The 18,377-nt window shown below is 38.7% G+C and overlaps 1 protein-coding gene across 2 annotated transcripts in view; it reads left to right on the top strand.

The window, feature by feature from the left end:
• The first annotated feature begins 1,176 nt into the window (after positions 1-1,176).
• Pino (protein pinocchio) overlaps positions 1,177-18,377 on the top strand; it is a 329,206-nt gene continuing 312,005 nt past the window's right edge. The window contains exon 1 of one of the 2 annotated variants that reach the window (XM_019040487.2): positions 1,177-1,327. The gene's annotated coding sequence lies outside the window, so the exon portion shown is untranslated. Of the gene's footprint in view, positions 1,328-11,627; positions 11,803-18,377 lie in introns of those variants that run through there. The other variant, XM_019040488.2, reaches the window with a different exon arrangement.

The following is an 18,377-nucleotide window of genomic DNA, read 5'->3' as shown; positions in this document are numbered from 1 at the left end:
TGGCCAATGATGCTTCATTCAGAAGAATCATTAGTGGGAGAGGTAGGTAATCAATCTTTGATTTTCTATCATCAAAAATGTAAGTAATTGGTTAAACCACTAGTATTTCAGTAGGTACAAGATGTTTTAGATTTTCCGTTTCTCTTTGAAGTTTAAAAACTCATTTTAAGTGGATAAATTTTGTGTGAGTTTTTCCTCCTCCTCAACGACATTCTCTAAAAAATTTGAGCAAAAATAACAAGCAAGATTTTCTTGAAAATATAAGTAGAATAAATAGGACGATTTTTGAACTCCTGAATCCAAGTACTTCCTTATTTTTACAATTTTAATGGCAAACTCTTTCATAGCCCAATCTTGGATATTATTTTGGGTAGATCCATATTTCAGTGCAGTGTATTGATGCAAAGTAGTCATTTCTGAAAAATAATTTTGCCCATTTTCATTCTTGCAATTTTTTAATACCTGAGGGAGCCATATCCTATCAAAATATTTTATCACTACATATCAAATTTCTACTTTTGAGAACTCGATCCTCCCACAATAAGTTCAATGAAAAAGGGAAGCATTTTATTTCCCCCTTGATATTTTTGGGTAACCTAGACCTCTGCAGTAAGTAGTTTTATTCTTTTTTTTTTTTTTTGCTCAACTCTTGAAATTTTTAGTTTTACTCATTATTTTTCCCGCAGTTACACATTGAGTTTATTTTCTTCAAAAGAGAAGAATCCCTCTTAAGTATAGCACAGCCAACTACCAGCACAGCATAATCTCTCAAGTGCTGAATGAATAAATTTCAAAACAGTTTAAGAATATCATGTTCACTTGTTTTTCCATGAAAAATAAACTTCTTGAAAAGTGCGCCTCTTATTAGGTACATCTCAAAGTCTGTAGCTGTGTACCCTCATAAAAGCAATTAATTAACCAGTGGTCAGAGATCAATCACCTCGCGTGAGTGAATTATTAATTAATTATGCTCATAATTCGCGAATATCAGTCCTACGATAATTATGAAAAAAGAAGGAAGGGGTGATCGGCGCCGTTTGAATTCGAACGCGAAAATTCGCGAATTCCTTTCCCGCCCTTTCTTTCATCCCCCCCCTCCCTCCATGTCAGCCGACTTTACCTCCCTCCCTCCCGCCTAGCGGCTTGTCGGGCGACGGCCTCTCTCCTCCCTTCTTCTTCTTTCGCCTCTTCTGCGAGTTACTTGAGGTTATGTTCTTTCCTCTCGTGTGGTGACTGTGTTTTTGTAAATTTTATTTTTCCAGTGGAAAATTAAAGTTTGTGACTAGTGAATTTCGGACAACCGTCAAGAATCACCGTCATTTCTAAAGTAAGTTCCCTCTGAAACTTAAATCCCTGCCGTAACCGTCACTTTGATCATGCAATACTCCATGCTCAAAGTAGGTTAATTGATGCCCTGTTTTGGTTCTTAGAATTTGAGCCACTGCACAATTAACTTAAATCAGTATGACAGTTGAAGCCTGATTTGATTTCGCTTACCTCCCGATACGTTATTTAAGAGTCTAATGAGTCCAGAGTATATCCTTACTGATGTGAAATTTAGTCAACAATCAGCTCGAAGCATACTTTGCTACGCACAGATTGCTGCTGAAATATGTTTTCATTCGCATCAATGGAATTTTCGTACTCATATATCTTCGTCACATTCAATACTAAATGCAATTGAGTTTCTAACTGGTATCTTGGTTCCGGAGTGGTTATAGTTTGTAGAGCTGTGGCTCCTCGAACATGGAACATAGTCAAGTCCCTACAGATACCTCTAGCTACGCTAGGGTTTGGTACCTAACTCCTGGCTGGCTTGCACTTCAGACTGTTCCACAAGACTTATTTACTTAGTAATGACTTCAGAAGCTGTCATTCTCCTAAAGTTAATGATTTGATCGGTACTTTAATAACAGGCCTCTGCAATGTTTTGGATTGGTGATCACTTCATGATCATTGGTACTTTCTGTTTCAAAGTTGGGATTATTATTTGTACGTTAAAGGAGAAGGCTATGCAGTCTCTCTGGGAGTGTAATGTTCGAGATTTGTGTATCAAAATGGTCGAGTTGCCACAATTCACTCTAGAGTCAAGTTGTTTAACTACAAAATCTTGTGAAGCTGCTGGTGTAATCAATTTTGCACAATCAGCATGATTAATTAATTTTTGAAAGGGGCATTGACTCGTGATCTTTTTCACAAAATTTGAAAACTGAACAAAACCCTTAAAGACTGTGGATGCTAAGTAGTAAATTTTCTACTGTCCAATGATGGCAGTTCCGCAGTAAGTTGGAATCATCCCTAGATTTTGAAAAATGTAGCTGTTGAGTTGTCCACTATGTAGATATTTTCATTCACTGCGGTCTAGATATCAATGGCTAATGAAAAATATTGCTTATCTGCAAATTGACAATTTTCCAGAACCAAGAGAAAACTTCACCATCTTTTTAATTTTAAGGATAGATTCGCAATTTTTTCTTACATCATTGAGGTGTTCCCCTTTAGAATTGGAAAAAACTAAAATCACCAGCTTGCTAATTTTATACTGTAGAATGCGGCAAAGTCGCCAACTCATTTTTGGCCAAATTGGACCGCGTTGAGCAGAGAGGAACCAAGTCATATCAGGTATTGCCAAATTTAACTGGGCAATTTCATTTTTTACAAGAGAACGTTTGTGCTGTTTTTTTTTTAATTTTTAAGGAATTTGCCTCGTACTTTGCAGATAATTCACTGCAATTTGCACAAAAATCAGCGCAACCGTTTTCATGGAAAAAATTAAATTTCCCTAGTAAATTTGACAATAGCTATAAGTGACTTGGTTCCTTTCGGCTTACCGCGGTCCAATCGTCTGTTAGGCGGTATTGTTTGTTGGCCCTCGATATGGAATTATAAAATTGAAAATCCTTTTGAATAGGCTCCTAACGACAGGATTTCCACAGTCAGGGAATACCGGGAAATGTTGGGAAATTTTAAAAAGTCAGGGAAAATGACGAAAATTTCGAAATGTCTGGAAAAAATTTTCAAATCACCTTTATTTGCTTTCTAGACCAGGTTTGACGTTTCAAACAACAGATTTTGAGTGAAAACTATTTGAAATTATGTCTTTTTGACCATCAAGCGTATCTTCAATTTTCAGGGAATTTTACCAAAATGTGACAGGGAAATCAGGGAAATGTCAGGGAATTCCAATTTCTTCATCCTGTGGTAACGCTGTAAACGATTTTTTTAAAAGGAATTTCCCATCGCACCAGCGTTCACTGGGAAAAAAACACATTGGATCTAGAGTCCAGACTCTTAAAAACATCGACAAGAAAAAATACTCTTGATTCAGTCGGATATTTGCTTAAATCAAGAACCAAGCCTCTTAATTTGAGCGGATTTCCTTTTGATTTTAGCAAAAATCTGATTGAATCAAGAGTATTTTTTCTTGTCAATGTTTTCAAGAGTCTGGACTCTAGATCCAATGTGTTTTTTTTTTCCTGTGTTATCTGCGATCATATCTGTCGTTCCCGGGAAAACAGCAAGGCCGATCTCAACTTCGCACGAAAAATTTGAATATTTCGCCGACCCGCGTTAATCACCAACGCCGTTACCTCCTTTCGATTTTAATTCGCAGGAATTCCGTCTCTACGTGCGGAAGCGCAGAGGAGAAAGTCGTCAGACGTTTTGAATTCGAGCTGTGTGAATCACCCGTCGTTAAATAATTAAAATTGTCGGCGTTTTCGGCGGTCCAAGGTCGGAGCGATGTTGGTATTTGTTTACTGTAGTCGTTGCAGGCCGAAAACGAGCCAGCGCAGAACCTGAAATTTTATATCATATCCGAGCCCAATACTACCGCGTTAAGGAAAAACGCAGTATGAGCCTTTAGGTGTTGCCATATTTCCTTTAAAAACAAACGAATTTACTTGAAAAATTGTGAATATTTCTCTCAAAATTTTTCAGATGATTTTGTTCGCAATTATGTTCAAGATATCTGAAAATTTCAAGGAAAATCATGCATAATTTTCCTCAAAAATACTTGCATTATGCGGAAAAATTTGGCAACGCCCAAATGTTCATACGGCGTTCTTCCTTAGCACATGACGGGCGGACGCGACGGTTTGTAGAGTCCCTCGCTTGCGGTTTCAAGCGGTACGGTGACTGGTGAGAATTTTTATTTTTATCTTTCAGCCGCAAAAATTCTACGAATCGATGGAGAAATTGCGGGTGTTAAAATTTGATGGATTTCGCGTTCAAGGAAACTACTGAGTGAATTGAACACGAGGATATCCTTGGTTCATAAATTGAACAATTTGCATTTTGCAAAAAGGAGCCCAGAGTATTCCGATGACGCTAAGATTGTGCAAATTTTTTTACCTTGCAAATAAAAACTGTTCATCTAAATGAGTTTTATCCTTACTAACGATAAACTATAATTAAATTTTAAGACGATAATTACCTTTGTAAAAAAATTTTACGTGATTTCAGCAACATAATTGCCAAGAATGTAAGCAGCACAATCTTAGCAACATTGGATTGCTCGTGGTTCCTTTTTGCAAAATGCAATCCAATTATTGGAGGAGATATGGACCACATTTTGCAATAAGGAACCACTATCTTTGGTTCATTTTAGAAACAACATATATGTCATTGGTTTCCCTGTGCACAAAGGTGCTTTTATGAAAGAGCCAGAGATAGTGGCTCCTTATTGCAAAATGCAATCCATATGACAAAATGATCTAATCTGCTGTAATGCATGTCGACGGTGTAACTACCAAACCACGTATCTCGTTTGCGGTATTTTAACATATTCGCTCCCATTTTATTCTTTGAAGGAGGGATAAATCGGCAGCATTTCTTGAAGTTTTTACAGAATTTTCTTCGGTCAGAGAAGAAAAAATCACGAAAGTTTTTAAGAGTTGACGTTGAGTCGCTTTCAATTTTAGAAATAAAGTACTAATAAAAAATCTGCGACGTTGCAAACCGAGATACGTATGGTTTGGGAGTTCCACCGTTGATGTATTCAAATTGGAAATGCCGCCAGATGACGTCATTAGGCAGTTTTTTTTCGCTTTTAAATCTATTTTCCTACAATTTTCTATATCAGAAAAACTTATCTACTGTATAAAAAATACAGTGAAATCAACTCTTTAAACACTTCCGATGAAGCAATAAAAAAAATTCGCGTGCACATTTTCGACTGTTTCTAAGAAGGCCGAACGGCGAAAACAATTCAGATAATGGAAAAAATTTGATTGTTTGCTTAGCAGAAGAGGTTTTTTTTTGGCATGTGTGATTCAGTTCCCAAAAAAAATCTTCTCCATGGCCAAAAATAAGAAAATGTCTGGTCCTTTACTTTGACCGCATTTCAAGCAAAAAGGGACCCGGAGTACACAAAATGCCGTTCGGCCGAAATTTTCATGCAGTCCGGGATTTTTCCCTCACTCACGTCCAAAAAACTTCCACACGTTTCCAAATTTTTTGAAGTGATTACCATTTTTTATTCCACTCCTTTTTTTGCTTCTCATTTATTACAAATTCCACCGGCAAAGTTCGCAGCGTTTGCAAGAAATGACATTTGTGCGTATCATTTTTATCGAAAAGTAGACGCAACCCACATTTCACGGCGAAACACTTGATGCAACTATTTTGACTGCCAAGAAGATAAAATTGCATATCCACAAAATGAAGGAGAACTTAAACTCTTCTTGGCCGACTCAGAAACTTGAACGCGAAGTAGGAAAGTTTGATGTTGCGGAACAAACGATACAAATATTTTAACTTCCAAGAAAGTAAAATTGCATATCCACAAAATGAAGGAGAACATGGTATCGTCAAACCCAACCTTCAGTTTGTGTAATCGAACGTTCGGTTTCACGAATTAGAAACTTGGTTTTATTTTTAAGAGTTGGACGCTGAACTCACTTATTTTTAGGAGAACTCATGACTAGGATGCTGATAATTTGTTAAAATTAGTGTGAACTCACTAATTTTTACAAATCTAGGGGGAAAGCGTTGACATTTTTCCCGTAAAATTACTGCGTAAGTGTTGAATGTTTTAAGAAGATTACTGCTCAAATCCCAATTTCTTGAAAAAAATCACTGCGGAAGCGTTAAATTGTCAAGAATTAAATTTACTGCGAAAGCGTTGAATTTATAGAAAATTACTGAGAGCGCGCAAAGTCTGTGCGCCAGCTCAAAGTTTTTCGGATGTGAGTGAGAGAAAAATCCCGCGAAATCGCGTGAAACGTTCGGCCAAATGGCCCCAAAATTCGACTTTGGCCATTGATATTTTTTATCACGTCTGCGTCTCAAATCAATTTCCGACCGATTAAAAATAACTCCGCTGACCATCATTCTTCTTGGTCTAGGAACAACTTTCAAAATGTTGCAATGGAGGCACGCAGTTTTCGACTTTAACTACCGATATTTTGGATAGCCTTTGTGAGATAAACCAATTTTCATCGTCACCTACCGACCAAAGTGCCGCACAAGCGCCATACAGCGTTTCAAAATATTCGCCGCCTTTTCATTTTTTTTTTCTCTCTTTACAAATTTTTACATTTTTTTTTAAGAAATCGTTGTTTGAATATGTTTGAAAATCTCACTGAATTTTATCGGCAGCTCAAAGAAAATGCAGTGAAATTTTCGAAAAGATTTGTTGAACAATTTCTCTGTAAAAAAATAAAATGGCGGCGGAAATTTTTGAACGTCGCATGCCGCTTGTGGTACTTTGGCCGAAAGGTGATGAAATATTATTTTCCGGTTTACATAGGTGCAACGCAGCACAGTATGGAAGTTCGCTACGAACACCATATCGACGGTGAAATTACCAAACCACGTATCTCGTTTGCGGTGTTTAAAAATCTACGCTCACATTTTATTTTTTTGAAATAGACCAAATCAATATCATTCCTTGAAATTTTCACAGAATTTTCTTCGCACGAAGAGGAAAAATCACAGAAATTCTCAAAACTGGACATTACGTAGTTTTTCATTTAAAAAATAAAGTATGACAGGAAGTCTGCGACGTCGCAAACCGAGATACGTGGTTTGGTAGTTTCACCATCGATATTGCCCCTAAGTGCATTCAACCTGACTTGTCACACTCAATTGGACGTATTTATTCTAAAAGACACTATATGCATAGGATTTGCGTGCAATATAGTTCCTTTTAGCATAAACACGTCTAATTGCCCCTCGAATATCCAGAATATCCGATCTGAACGGCAATTCAGCAAACGGTCATTGTGCTTACGCGATGCTTATCACCCGAGAGCTTTCATCGCGAATTTTCCCCAACAAACAACTTGAGAGCGTAGTAAACTGGCGGATTAGCAGCTAGTCAAACACTCGTGAAACGAAACGTACCTCTAAAACGATGGCACGACAAATAGAAAGTGGGTTGCTTTTTTGGCCCACTTGGCTTGACGATGTCTCTCCATGAACTTTTAGACTCGAGTCTATTATGCTGAACTGAACTCGAGAAGAGATGAGAGTACTGAAAATGGGTCAGTTGCTGTTTTTATAGATACACTGGAAAAAAAACACACATTGGATCTAGAGTCCAGACTCTTAAAAACATCGACAAGAAAAAGTACTCTTGATTCAATCAGAATCTCCTAATTTAAGCGGATTTCGTTTTGATTCAAGCGAAAATCCGATTGAATCAAGAGTATTTTTCCTTGTCAATGTTTTCAAGAGTCTGGACTCTAGATCCAATGTGTTTTTTTTCCAGTGTACTTGTTTAAATACTTTTTTTGTATTTAATAGTCATCCAATAAGGACTTTAGGGTCATAGAGGAAAGAAGGGTCATAGAGGAAAGAAAGGGGGTCACACGACACCCTAAGAAAGAAGTAGTGAGTCGGAATTGGGGCGACAGTTTTCGGAAGTGAAAGTTCGCTTTTTGTTAGCTTTCTGGCGAAAAAATCTCAATCCGTTCCCGCGCTAGAAGTTAGATGTTGGTTCACGAATGCGCGAATTACTATATTTTAAGATTTCTTGGGTGGAAGAAAGTGGGCAAATTTGGCTAACAAAGTCTTAGGATTGTGAAGCTTTACATACAAACCAGTTTTCTCAGCTACTCTTTTTTATACTCGTACCATAAGTTCAAGTGCTTTTCTGAGACACTTGTCTTTAATTTTTTGAGAATTCTCGGGATACAGTCGAATTTTTCATCTTCGTTTCAAATTGAGTTGGTCTCATCTTGATTCCAATAGCTTACACTGGCTGCATTTTTCAATGAAAAAGTTCGCTGTCAAGTAAATGTAAAAGAACATTTTTGGGAAATGATATTGAGGACTTATAAGAAAAAAGTACGAAGACCAACCCAGCCGCAAACACAATATCAAAAGAAATGAGAGCGTTGTTGATACACCTTTAAGCCCCGCTCAAGCTCTAGCTTCCAGTGTGAAATATAAACATTAACATTCTTATAGGTCAGACGCACGAAAAAAATATAGACCGCGGACCTAACCGAAATATAAATCAACGATCTAAAATAGATAACTAAGTGTTAAACGTAATAGAGACAAAATAAATTACTTTTTATTAGGGATAGTAATTTACGCCTTTGTTTTATTTATCTTTGCTTGAGTTCATCGGCAAAGTTTATTTCCATTCATTCAGATTTGGAATGGTTTCATAAACATTTTAGTGATGATAAAGTGTGAACATTTCAGAGTTTATAAACGATTATTTCCCACAATTTTTCAGGCTTATAATAACCCACCACTATGATCATAGCGGGTCCGCTGAAAAATCGAGTTGCTCTAACTCAAAAGTTAAATGAAAGTTTAAACTTTGCTCAGGGTCGCTCCAGTTTAAGTATAGGGGAAAACCGCGTGACCATCGAATTCGCATGCAACTAGTGACGAAGTTTCTTTCCGGATTTCCATTTTGGAGGTAGTGCCTGATGCAGTTCTTACAGACACTGCAGTCTCACTGATTTTGTTTTTACTTTTCACGGAGACTGTTATAGTTTTCGATGGTCTTTTGACCCATGGTATCCAAGCTGTAAGATCTCCAAATAGAGCATTTTAAGTTTTAATTTGTCGTGTTAAGAGGTGATAGAACCTAGCATGAAAGTTGGAGAGCACGGATGATAGGTGGCAAGGCGTCGCGTCGCGCCATAATGAAGATCAAGGATTATGAAAATGACGGAAAAAAGTACGGCGAAATAGGATACAAATTAACGTGCTCGGAAGTCGAGAAATTGCCTATCCATGCACAGTGAAGGGAAACATATGAACGTACTATAGACACCACGCCGCACGCCGCTTTTTTGGGGGTATGTAAAACAGGATACAAATCAACGTGCTCCTAGGTCGAGAAATTGCCTACTTATCCACATCGAAGGCGAACACGTGAACGTAAAATAAACCAATAAACAATGGATACCAAACTAATCTTAGATAACTTACCTGCATTCTCGTGACTTCTGATGTCCTTCGGTGAAACGTGTTTTTGAAGATTTTAATAACTAAAAGTTCGACTGCTAAAAAGAATCCTAAAATTTCAAGAAAAACTTCAAACAATCCTTGATCATTTTTTGGTTTTGAGCATGTCTGAAATTTAATGCTGATCTAGATTCTGAAAACCGGTGACCGCAACTCTCGTCCACTTCGACATGATGTTGGCAGAAAAACTTTCGAACTTTTCGAACGACGGCTGTTGGTGTTGTTGTCTCTGCGGTCGTTATTGGTTTTATCGGGTTGGGGGTGGCGCGTGGCTTTCCTTATTTCCATAATCTTCACTATAATTACTGATTACCAAATGCGCCCTAACGAGATCTTTGACCGATAAAGCACTGCTGTTGTCGACAATCCTGATATCGATGCCAACAGATTCAAGCGGCATTGGTGCTTCAGTCAAAGTTTTGCCTCATTCTCGTATATTTTGTTGAACAACAAAACAGCTAACCGGAAATGCTACGCGGGACAGGTCTCTTGAAAACCTGGAAAATCTGATTTTATCGTCTGATTTTTTTTTGCTTTATGCCTATTAATTTCAATAATCAGCCCGCAAGGCTGCATGGAAAAACGACTAAGGGGTGGGTTTTAAAGTGGTCTCACTTAGGTGCAGCATCATTACTGCCGTGCTAAGGAAGAACGCCGTTTGAGGCTTTAGGCGTTGTCAAATTTCTCCTGGCAAATCACTAATTTTCAGGAAAATTTTGGAATATTTGCCTACCCATTTCTCAGATAACTTTGTTTGTAATTTGATCTAAAACTTCTGAAAATTTCAAGGAAAAATAATCATAGTTTTCCTAAAAAATGAACATTTTATCGAAGGAAATTTGGCAACTCTCGAGTGTTCATACGGCGCTCTTCCATAGCATGGCAGCATACTGCTGCGCTAAGAAAGAGGGCCGTATAAGCCTCCAGACATCGCCATATTTCCTTCTGTAAAAAAAACGAATTTACTGAAAAATTGTGAAAATTCATCTCAAATTTTTCAGACATTTTTATTTGCAATTAAATCTAAAATATCTGAAAATATCAAGAAATTAAACGCAAAGTTTCCCAAAAAAATTATTGTTTTAACTGGGGAAATTTGGCAACTCTTGAATGTTCTTACGGCGTTCTTTCTAAGCATAGCATGGCAGAATAGGTCCTAGTCCTTTTCTCAGGGGGTTCGATGTCAAAATTTTGGTTAACACGGGAAGTAAATCACATAACAACCCTAGCTCTCTGTCGACAATTTCAAGAGAAAATGCCAGTTAGTTTTCTTGAAGAAATTTCTTTAAAAAAACGAGTGGTGAATACCAACGTCGCAATCGGAGAAATGCATTCTCCCAGTCTCTCCATTGTTTTCTCCGCTAAATTCACTCCAAACTGTACCAATATCAACACATTTCTGTTGGTTTGGGTTTCACTTCCTATATTACCCAAAAGTAACACAAGAACACAAATAGCCTTCCAGGAGAGCTATTTTTAACACGTTATGAGACCACAAAATATACTTCTGAGTGGTGTAGGTTCGGCCTGAAAGCTCAGATATTGAAGGAGATATGGCCCTGAGGTCTCAGGACAGAGCTTCCCAGGTTGTAGAAAAACGTGGTGTATAAGTGTTTGCAAAAAGTTGAGAAAAGTCTCCTTCTGTAAGATAAGGTCTCTAGTGGTCTCTAAGGATCTGTGACTAGATCCTGTCACATTTGAACGTATTTCTATCAAACGGAATTATGTGCATTATGACGTGAGCCCTGTGTATTCTTATGGTTCTCAGGGCTCATGTCTTAATGCACATAGTTCCGTTTGATAGAAATACGTCCATTTCTAGTTCAGACCCTGCCCAGTGGCCCATTGCCTCGCCAAAAGCTGACTCAGCTGCGCGGGTGGCTAATATAGTGCGACGAGAGTGATGTGTCAGCGAAGAGCGGGACACTAGGTTTAGCGCCGCGGTAGGCAGTCGGGAACGATTAGCGAAGCAGCTCTAGTGTCATCGGAGCTGATAAAAAGAATAAGAGCCGGTGATAACAGCTCAAGTGCTTGCATGCAAATTTCTCCCGCCCCCCTACCTCAGGGTCCCCCGCTGTTTTCTGCACTTCAACTCTGGCGTCTCATGCCCCTGGCCGTTTAGGTCACCCGCGTAACTTCTCTTGTGCACACATTCGGCACGAGTGCCTCTTTGTCTTGCTCAGTCTTTCTCGCTCGTCTGTGGCCGTGGCTCGTGTTGTTTGTTGATTGTTTGGCTAGAAAGTGCCCCCGACGAGTAGGCTACCCGCGCGACGCTGTCTAATTCGAGTTTCAGCGGGTCTGTGTTGTGTGTGTTGTGGCTCGAAGGATTATAGTGTCCCTTTGGTTAGCTGCTCCATGCACGAGTTGGTGAGTTGTTGCCTTCAAAACTCAAAATCCGTCTGACTGTCATTCACTGGAAAGAAAAACATTGGATCTAGAGTCTAGACTCTTAAAAACATCGACAAGATAAAACACTCTTGATTCAATCAGGATTTTTGCTTAAATCAAGAACCAAGCCTCTTAATTTGAGCGGATTTCCTTTTGATTTAAGCAAAAATCTGATTGAATCAAGAGTATGTTTTCTTGTCGATGTTTTCAAGAGTCTGGACTCTAGATCCAATGTGTTTTTTTCCCCAGTGAGGTTGCCAGGTTGTGGAATGAAATGTGGGCTTTTTACATGGGTTTCAGTGGAGAAAATTGCTGATTTTCCAGCTCTATCAGGCAAAACTGCACTGGAAAAAAAGTAGCTTGGATCTAGAGTCCAGACTCTTAAAAACATTGACAAAAAAAATACTCTTGATTCAATCCGATTTTTCCTTGAATCGAAGAGCCGAGCCTCTTGATTTAGGCGGGTTTCCTTTTGATTCAAGCAAAAAGTCCGATTGAATCAAGAATATTTTTTCTCGTCAATGTTTTTAAGAGTCTGGACTCTAGATCCTAGCGACTTTTTTTCCTGTGTGACGATCACTGTATATCGCAGAGGTTAGCGTAAGGCTAATTTTCTGCTTACGACTTAAGGTTTGGACAAGCTCAGGAAGGCGGAATTGGGAATTTCTTGTGGTAGACACAGAAGAGCATTTCGTCTAGGGAGGTCAAAGGGGCACAGTAAAGCACTCTCTATGGAGGGTTGGGGGACTACCCCAGCTTTAAGGGTGGTTCTGGAGCCCTCCATAAACATTTTGAAAATTGAGACGGTTCAAGAGCAATTTTGAGATGTATTTAGTGAGAACTGTTTTGAAATAAAAGTTCAGTGATAACAGGAATGTCATGCGCAGATATGTCGCAAAATTCCTTATATTTTCCGAAGGATAGGTCAAGCAGAACTCCGGTGGGGGGAGCCTCATAACCAATTCTGCCCATGCTAGACCTAGCCTATTAATAGGAGAAAGACGTGTAACATTAATGGTTAAATGGTTTAATTGCAGTCGCGCTGCACCTATAATCTACTCGGTGAAATCCAAAAAAACGCGTTATCCTTACTTGAAAATTTCCGTCTGTGTCTCTTTGTTACCGTCCACAGCAAGGGGAATTCGATCCAACGGAGGCAAAGTTTCTGGGTACATAGAATACATTTGGACGTTTCTATGCTAAAAGGAACTGTGTGCGTAGGTTTTGTGTGCAACATAGTTCCTTTTAGCATAAATACGTTTATTTTGATGAATTTTCACAGAATTCCTCGTGATTTTTTCTAACTTTTTAACGGATATCCTCTAAGAATTTCACTCAAAACTACTAGGAAATTTTTCTCCTGGGGAAAATAAAATGCGAAAGTTAGGTAATCTATTTTTTTATTTTATTTTATTTATTTTATTTTTATTTTTATTTTTTGTGTCGCACTAGATGGTTTTAAAATCATGAACTCAAGTTTTTGTTAGATAAATGATTCTAAATAAACAGAATCCGAATAACAGTTTCCATAGTTCTACAATCGCTGCTTATTTTCATATTTCGAAATGATCTTTTAGGTTTTGGTTCCAGGTTAATTAGTTTCAAAAAAGTTTAGGAAATTGGAGAAAGTAATGTTCCGAAAAAGGTGAAATTATTGATTGTTAAGTCCATGAACTGCATGTGATATTAACACTGGAAAGAAAAAGCACATTGGATCTAGAGTTCAGACTCTTGAAAACATTGACAAGAACAAGGACTCTTGATTTAATCAGAATCTAGCTTATATCAAGGACCAAGCCTCTTAATTTAAGCGGATTTGTTTTGATTCAAGCAAAAATCCGATTGAATCAAGAGTATTTTTCTTGTCATGTTTTAAGAGTCTACTCATAGTGTTTCCATATGTACCTCTAATAGGTTTATAAGCCATAGTTTTTTCTCAGTGTGCATGTAATTTTAATGCATTGTAAGAAATTGTTCACAACAAAGCTGCACATCAACTCGTGTGCATTTCAAACTACCAAGTTGAAAACTGAAAGACCTTCAATTGCCTCTAAAGGGTGTTAAACGATCAGCAAATTCAATTTATTTACAAATACGCCTACCACTCCACTAATCGGCGAACCGCGCTCGAAAAAACTCGCTCAACCCGTTGCAGTGTTGCCAGTAAAACTTCAACGAAACCTTTAAGAGCCTCTCAAAATTGTTTTTTCCGCATCAGTAACTAGGCGTGAATGATCGATTTTCGATGTTTTCCCATTTGAAGCTTTGGTAAAGAATCGATTATTGAGGTGTTCGCAACGAGCATCCTGTTTATCGATCCTTTTCTATAGGTTTAAATGGTGGATCAATCGATGTATCGCAAAGCACGTTACGCCCATGCTTTTTCGCCTGTTTTAAGGATCTACCCAATTGCAGAATGAAGTCCAAGTGTGTGGATTTAAGCAGAATCCATTCAACCTCATTTTGCAATCACACTGGAAAAAAAAACACATTGGCTCTAGAGTCCAGACTCTTAAAAACATCAACAAGAAAAAATACTCTTGATTTAATCAGATTTGAGCTTAAATCAAGAACCCTGCCTCTTAATTTGAGCGTATTTCCTTTTGATTTAAGCTCAAATCTGATTGAATAAAGAGTCCTTTTTCTTGTCAATGTTTTCAAGAGTCTGGACTCTAGATCCAATGTTTTCTTTTTTCCAGTGCAAAAACTACGAAATCTGGCTATCTATCAAAGCACCCTTCTGCATAGGGACTCTAACGGCACGTCTCTTGTCTCTTTAATGAGCTAGGAATAGTAGTTCCTCATTGCAAAATGTATTCCTTTTTAACTACTTCAGTCTATGCCCAGTATCTTTCATATTGTATTTTCTTTCGCACGAAAACCAAACGAGATTTTACATCGAAATTTAGTCGGTTTTTATTATGCACTGGAATAAAAACTTGAATTTTTCAAGGCGTTCTTTTGTTTAGTGCTCTGATTAAAAATTAAATCACTGAAATCAGATAGTGATTAGATCATCATTGAAATTAGACACTTTAAAATTCAGTTAAATATAGACTGATTCTGATCGAATACGCCCAAGTTTAAGAACAGTCCCACACCCTCATGATGTTCAGTAGTCACTGAATAGTGAGTACAATTTTTTTCCGATAGCGCCTGAAACTGGTTTTAAATTTTAAAGCGTCTGAATGAAAAACTATCAAAACTGGCAAGAGCGGGACTGCGGGAGCAGTCAGGACCTCTCCCCCCTCCCCGCCCGACTTCGGGAGTGGATCCAATCATCCAAGCAACGGGTATTGCACATGAATAAACGGAGCTTTAAATAATCGCAGCAGACCGTATTGAAATGCCTCTCAAGGCCGCCAGTAAATTCCGTCAAAGGTAAACCAACCGGGGAGTTCTGGTTTGAAGAAAGTGTAGCGCTCCCCTATTCCTACTCCCTCCTTTTCCTCGTTGAGTTTGTTAGTTACACAAGGTTTCGCTGGACGAGGTTAGAAACAGAATCAAAATACAAGTTTTTTCAGTGAAATTTTACACATACGCGAATAGAATTTATATATTTTAGAGACCATACATTAATACCTCCTTTGGAGATAAACGGTCCGATTCATTTTCCGATGACCGATGAAAGATAGAGCGATTGCTTTAGCGACCCTAAATTAATTTGAAAAAATTCGCAAAGCAAAGTTCTCACCTAGATATTTATGCGTCAATAATAGGAGAATTTTTTTCTTTCTTTTTTGCTCCAAAAGTTGCTCATCAATTATAATCAGGAGAAAAGTAGCGTTAGCCTCCGGACTTATCTTTTATCTCACTTGATTACGTCGCTCAGATTTTTAGTGCAGGGCTGTAAAATAGTTTTACCCATTACTTATCTTTGAAATCCAGTTAAAAATTTTTTTCCACGTTTATAAAAAGGTTTTTGGGACTAAGAATGCCCAGGTGGTTTTCTAAAATTGTTTATTAACAATTTTAATGTATGCATTAGTCGCTTTTACAGCGCACTAGGGCGCTCTGCGACTCCTAACCACCAGGAATCGGCACTGGAATTTGTTTTCGGTGTTTTATTTAGGCTCTATAGGTTCTTTCAAGTACTTTGTGGCTGAACGAATTAACGGAACCTTCCATTCGTTGTAGCTTGTCGGAAGTTTGAAGAAGTAACAATGCGTACATTTCCACGGTTGACCTTGGCTTCGATTGCAGGTCAAGCGAGTGACTATTGAGCTCGAATCAAATTCCACTTAAACTCTTCCGCAGAACGGAAGTGACGGTCCCGAAATTGCAGGGCTCTCCCAATCAGCGCCCAAGACTTCTACACCTAGCCCGTCGTGGCCTTCAATTATTTTAAAGGCCTAGGAGGCCTAGTTGTCAGGTGAAGAAAAATTGCCTCTTTTTCACGGAAATAACAGTATTACAATCCCAACTATCCTCCTGGCTGATTTAGGCGTCAGATATAAGAGTTTTTACACCAGCCAGCAGAGGCCCGGTTGAGTCTGCCAAAAGTTTGGTTAGATCAACCATACCTGGTAACATCATCTGGCGTCAAAATTAGCCAGCAGAATAGTTGGGATTGTGACACTTTTTTTCCCATGCTCTTTTTTTTATGGAGTCGTTCCTACATTGATGCACTGTGTTCCTAAAGACAATATATTTCAGAGACCCCTTACTAACCTTCTAAGCAGTGGCGGATCCAGAGTGAGTCAAAAAAAGGGGGGGGGCATTTGTAAGAGTGCTTCCCTCCTTATTAAAACAGCTTTTAACGACAATAAGTAGGACGTATTTCTATCAAACGGACCTAAGCGCCATAGGGTGAGGAAGGTAGAGGGGGGCTTGGATTGGCGGCGGAATCGGGCGTCCGGCTTATTCCGTCTTATACTCGCTATGCTTTTTCCATGGCGCTTAGGTCCGTTTGACAGAACGCGCTATCCGGCATTCTAAATTCCTTCTAAGGAACTCAAATTGGCGCTTAGTTCCGTTTGATAGAAATACGTCCAGTATACACCCTGAAAGCTACCATCTCCAATCAAAAAGTGCAGAATTTTTGGCGTTTTCAGATCGTACCGCGCGCACGCCAGGAACTTCGAGGGCCGAAGAATTTACTTTTCCAATTTTACAGCATTTTACTTCAGATAGGCGTGGGTAGTTAAAAGCTCACAAGGAGGATTTCGATCGCTTCTGGTTTCCCATTGGTGTTCCTTTTTCAACAAGCTCTCGTAACTCCCAAGTGTATACCGTTTAAAGAAGTTCGGAGTCTGCTTTCATCTCGTACACCGAGTTAAAAATTGGATGTCACACGCGAGTATAATGAGCAATTGGTCGGGGGTTTTCTCCAACAGTGAACTCACTCACTCAAAACGAATGCGTGGATTGATTTGGATGAAAGAGAAATTAGGAGAGAAATGTGTTCAGTTGAAAATCACGCGCACGCACCGTCAAAAATTGAGTCGCATGAATGAAGCTACTCTCGGATTATTCAAAGCTTTCCGTGTCATAGATTCTCTTTGTGTTTTAACTGAACGGAAGTACGCATGCTAATTGGGGGCCTTCAGCGTCAGATCCATCGATTATACGCATTAAATTTCTACCGCGGCAAGAAAGAACGCCGTATGACCCCTCAGACGTTGCCGTCTTCTATCGACAAAAACCGAATCTACTAAGAAAACTTTGAATATTTTTCTTCGAATTTTTCTGAATATTTCGTTCGCAATCTAATCGAAAATATCTGAAAATTTCGAGGGAATATTTGCGGTTTCCTGAAAAATACATGTTTCTTTCGCGGAAATTTGGCAACGCTTGAATGCTCATACGGCATTTCTCCTTAGCATAGCATGTTTGGCTTCGATTGTTTGCAAACACATTCAGGTGAAATAACTAGTAGGCGAGTAGCTAAGCTATAAAATTCACATTTTTGAATCGTAGTATTCCCGATTCCCCTCATCGCGAAATCCCGAATTCCATGCAAGAAGAAAATGCGCAACGATGTCCACATTGAAAAGTCTGGAATTCAACATCATAGTTGAATACTAAAGTTTGCAACTGACCCTCGCCAAATGCAAATTAAAGTATGACAACGGAGATAATCTTCCTTTTGATCAACGATAAGTTTCCCACTCCCCACTTCAATCCATACTTGTCATTTATTCGTAAACCTACGGATTCACTCATTGTCTAAAACATTTTGATAAAAAAAACCTTCGTTTCCCCAAAAGTCGGTTCTTTGCTAATCTTCGCAATTCAGTTTGGGCACTCCATCCATATCACACCAGCAAGTTTCCGTGATACCACTATTCAAGCTTCGATGTATGGAGGAGTATCATCTTTATTTGAAGACGCTTCTTCCTGTCATACTTGCGTTACGAAGACCGTGGCGATCTTCACCTGAAATATTGTGACACATAAAGTCGAATGCTTTCTGTCGCATAAAAAATTAAGTTGAACTTTATGTGACGGAATATTCCGGTTCGAGATCTCCGTGTCCTTCCTAACGCAACCTAGATACAATTCCGTAACGCTGCTGATGAGGAAGAACGCCGTGTAAGTCTTCGATGGTTTCT

This window comes from Bemisia tabaci, chromosome 10 (assembly GCF_918797505.1).
Source record: "Bemisia tabaci chromosome 10, PGI_BMITA_v3".
Classification (NCBI taxonomy): Eukaryota; Metazoa; Arthropoda; class Insecta; order Hemiptera; family Aleyrodidae; genus Bemisia; species Bemisia tabaci.
This window is presented reverse-complemented; position numbering and strand designations above follow the sequence as displayed.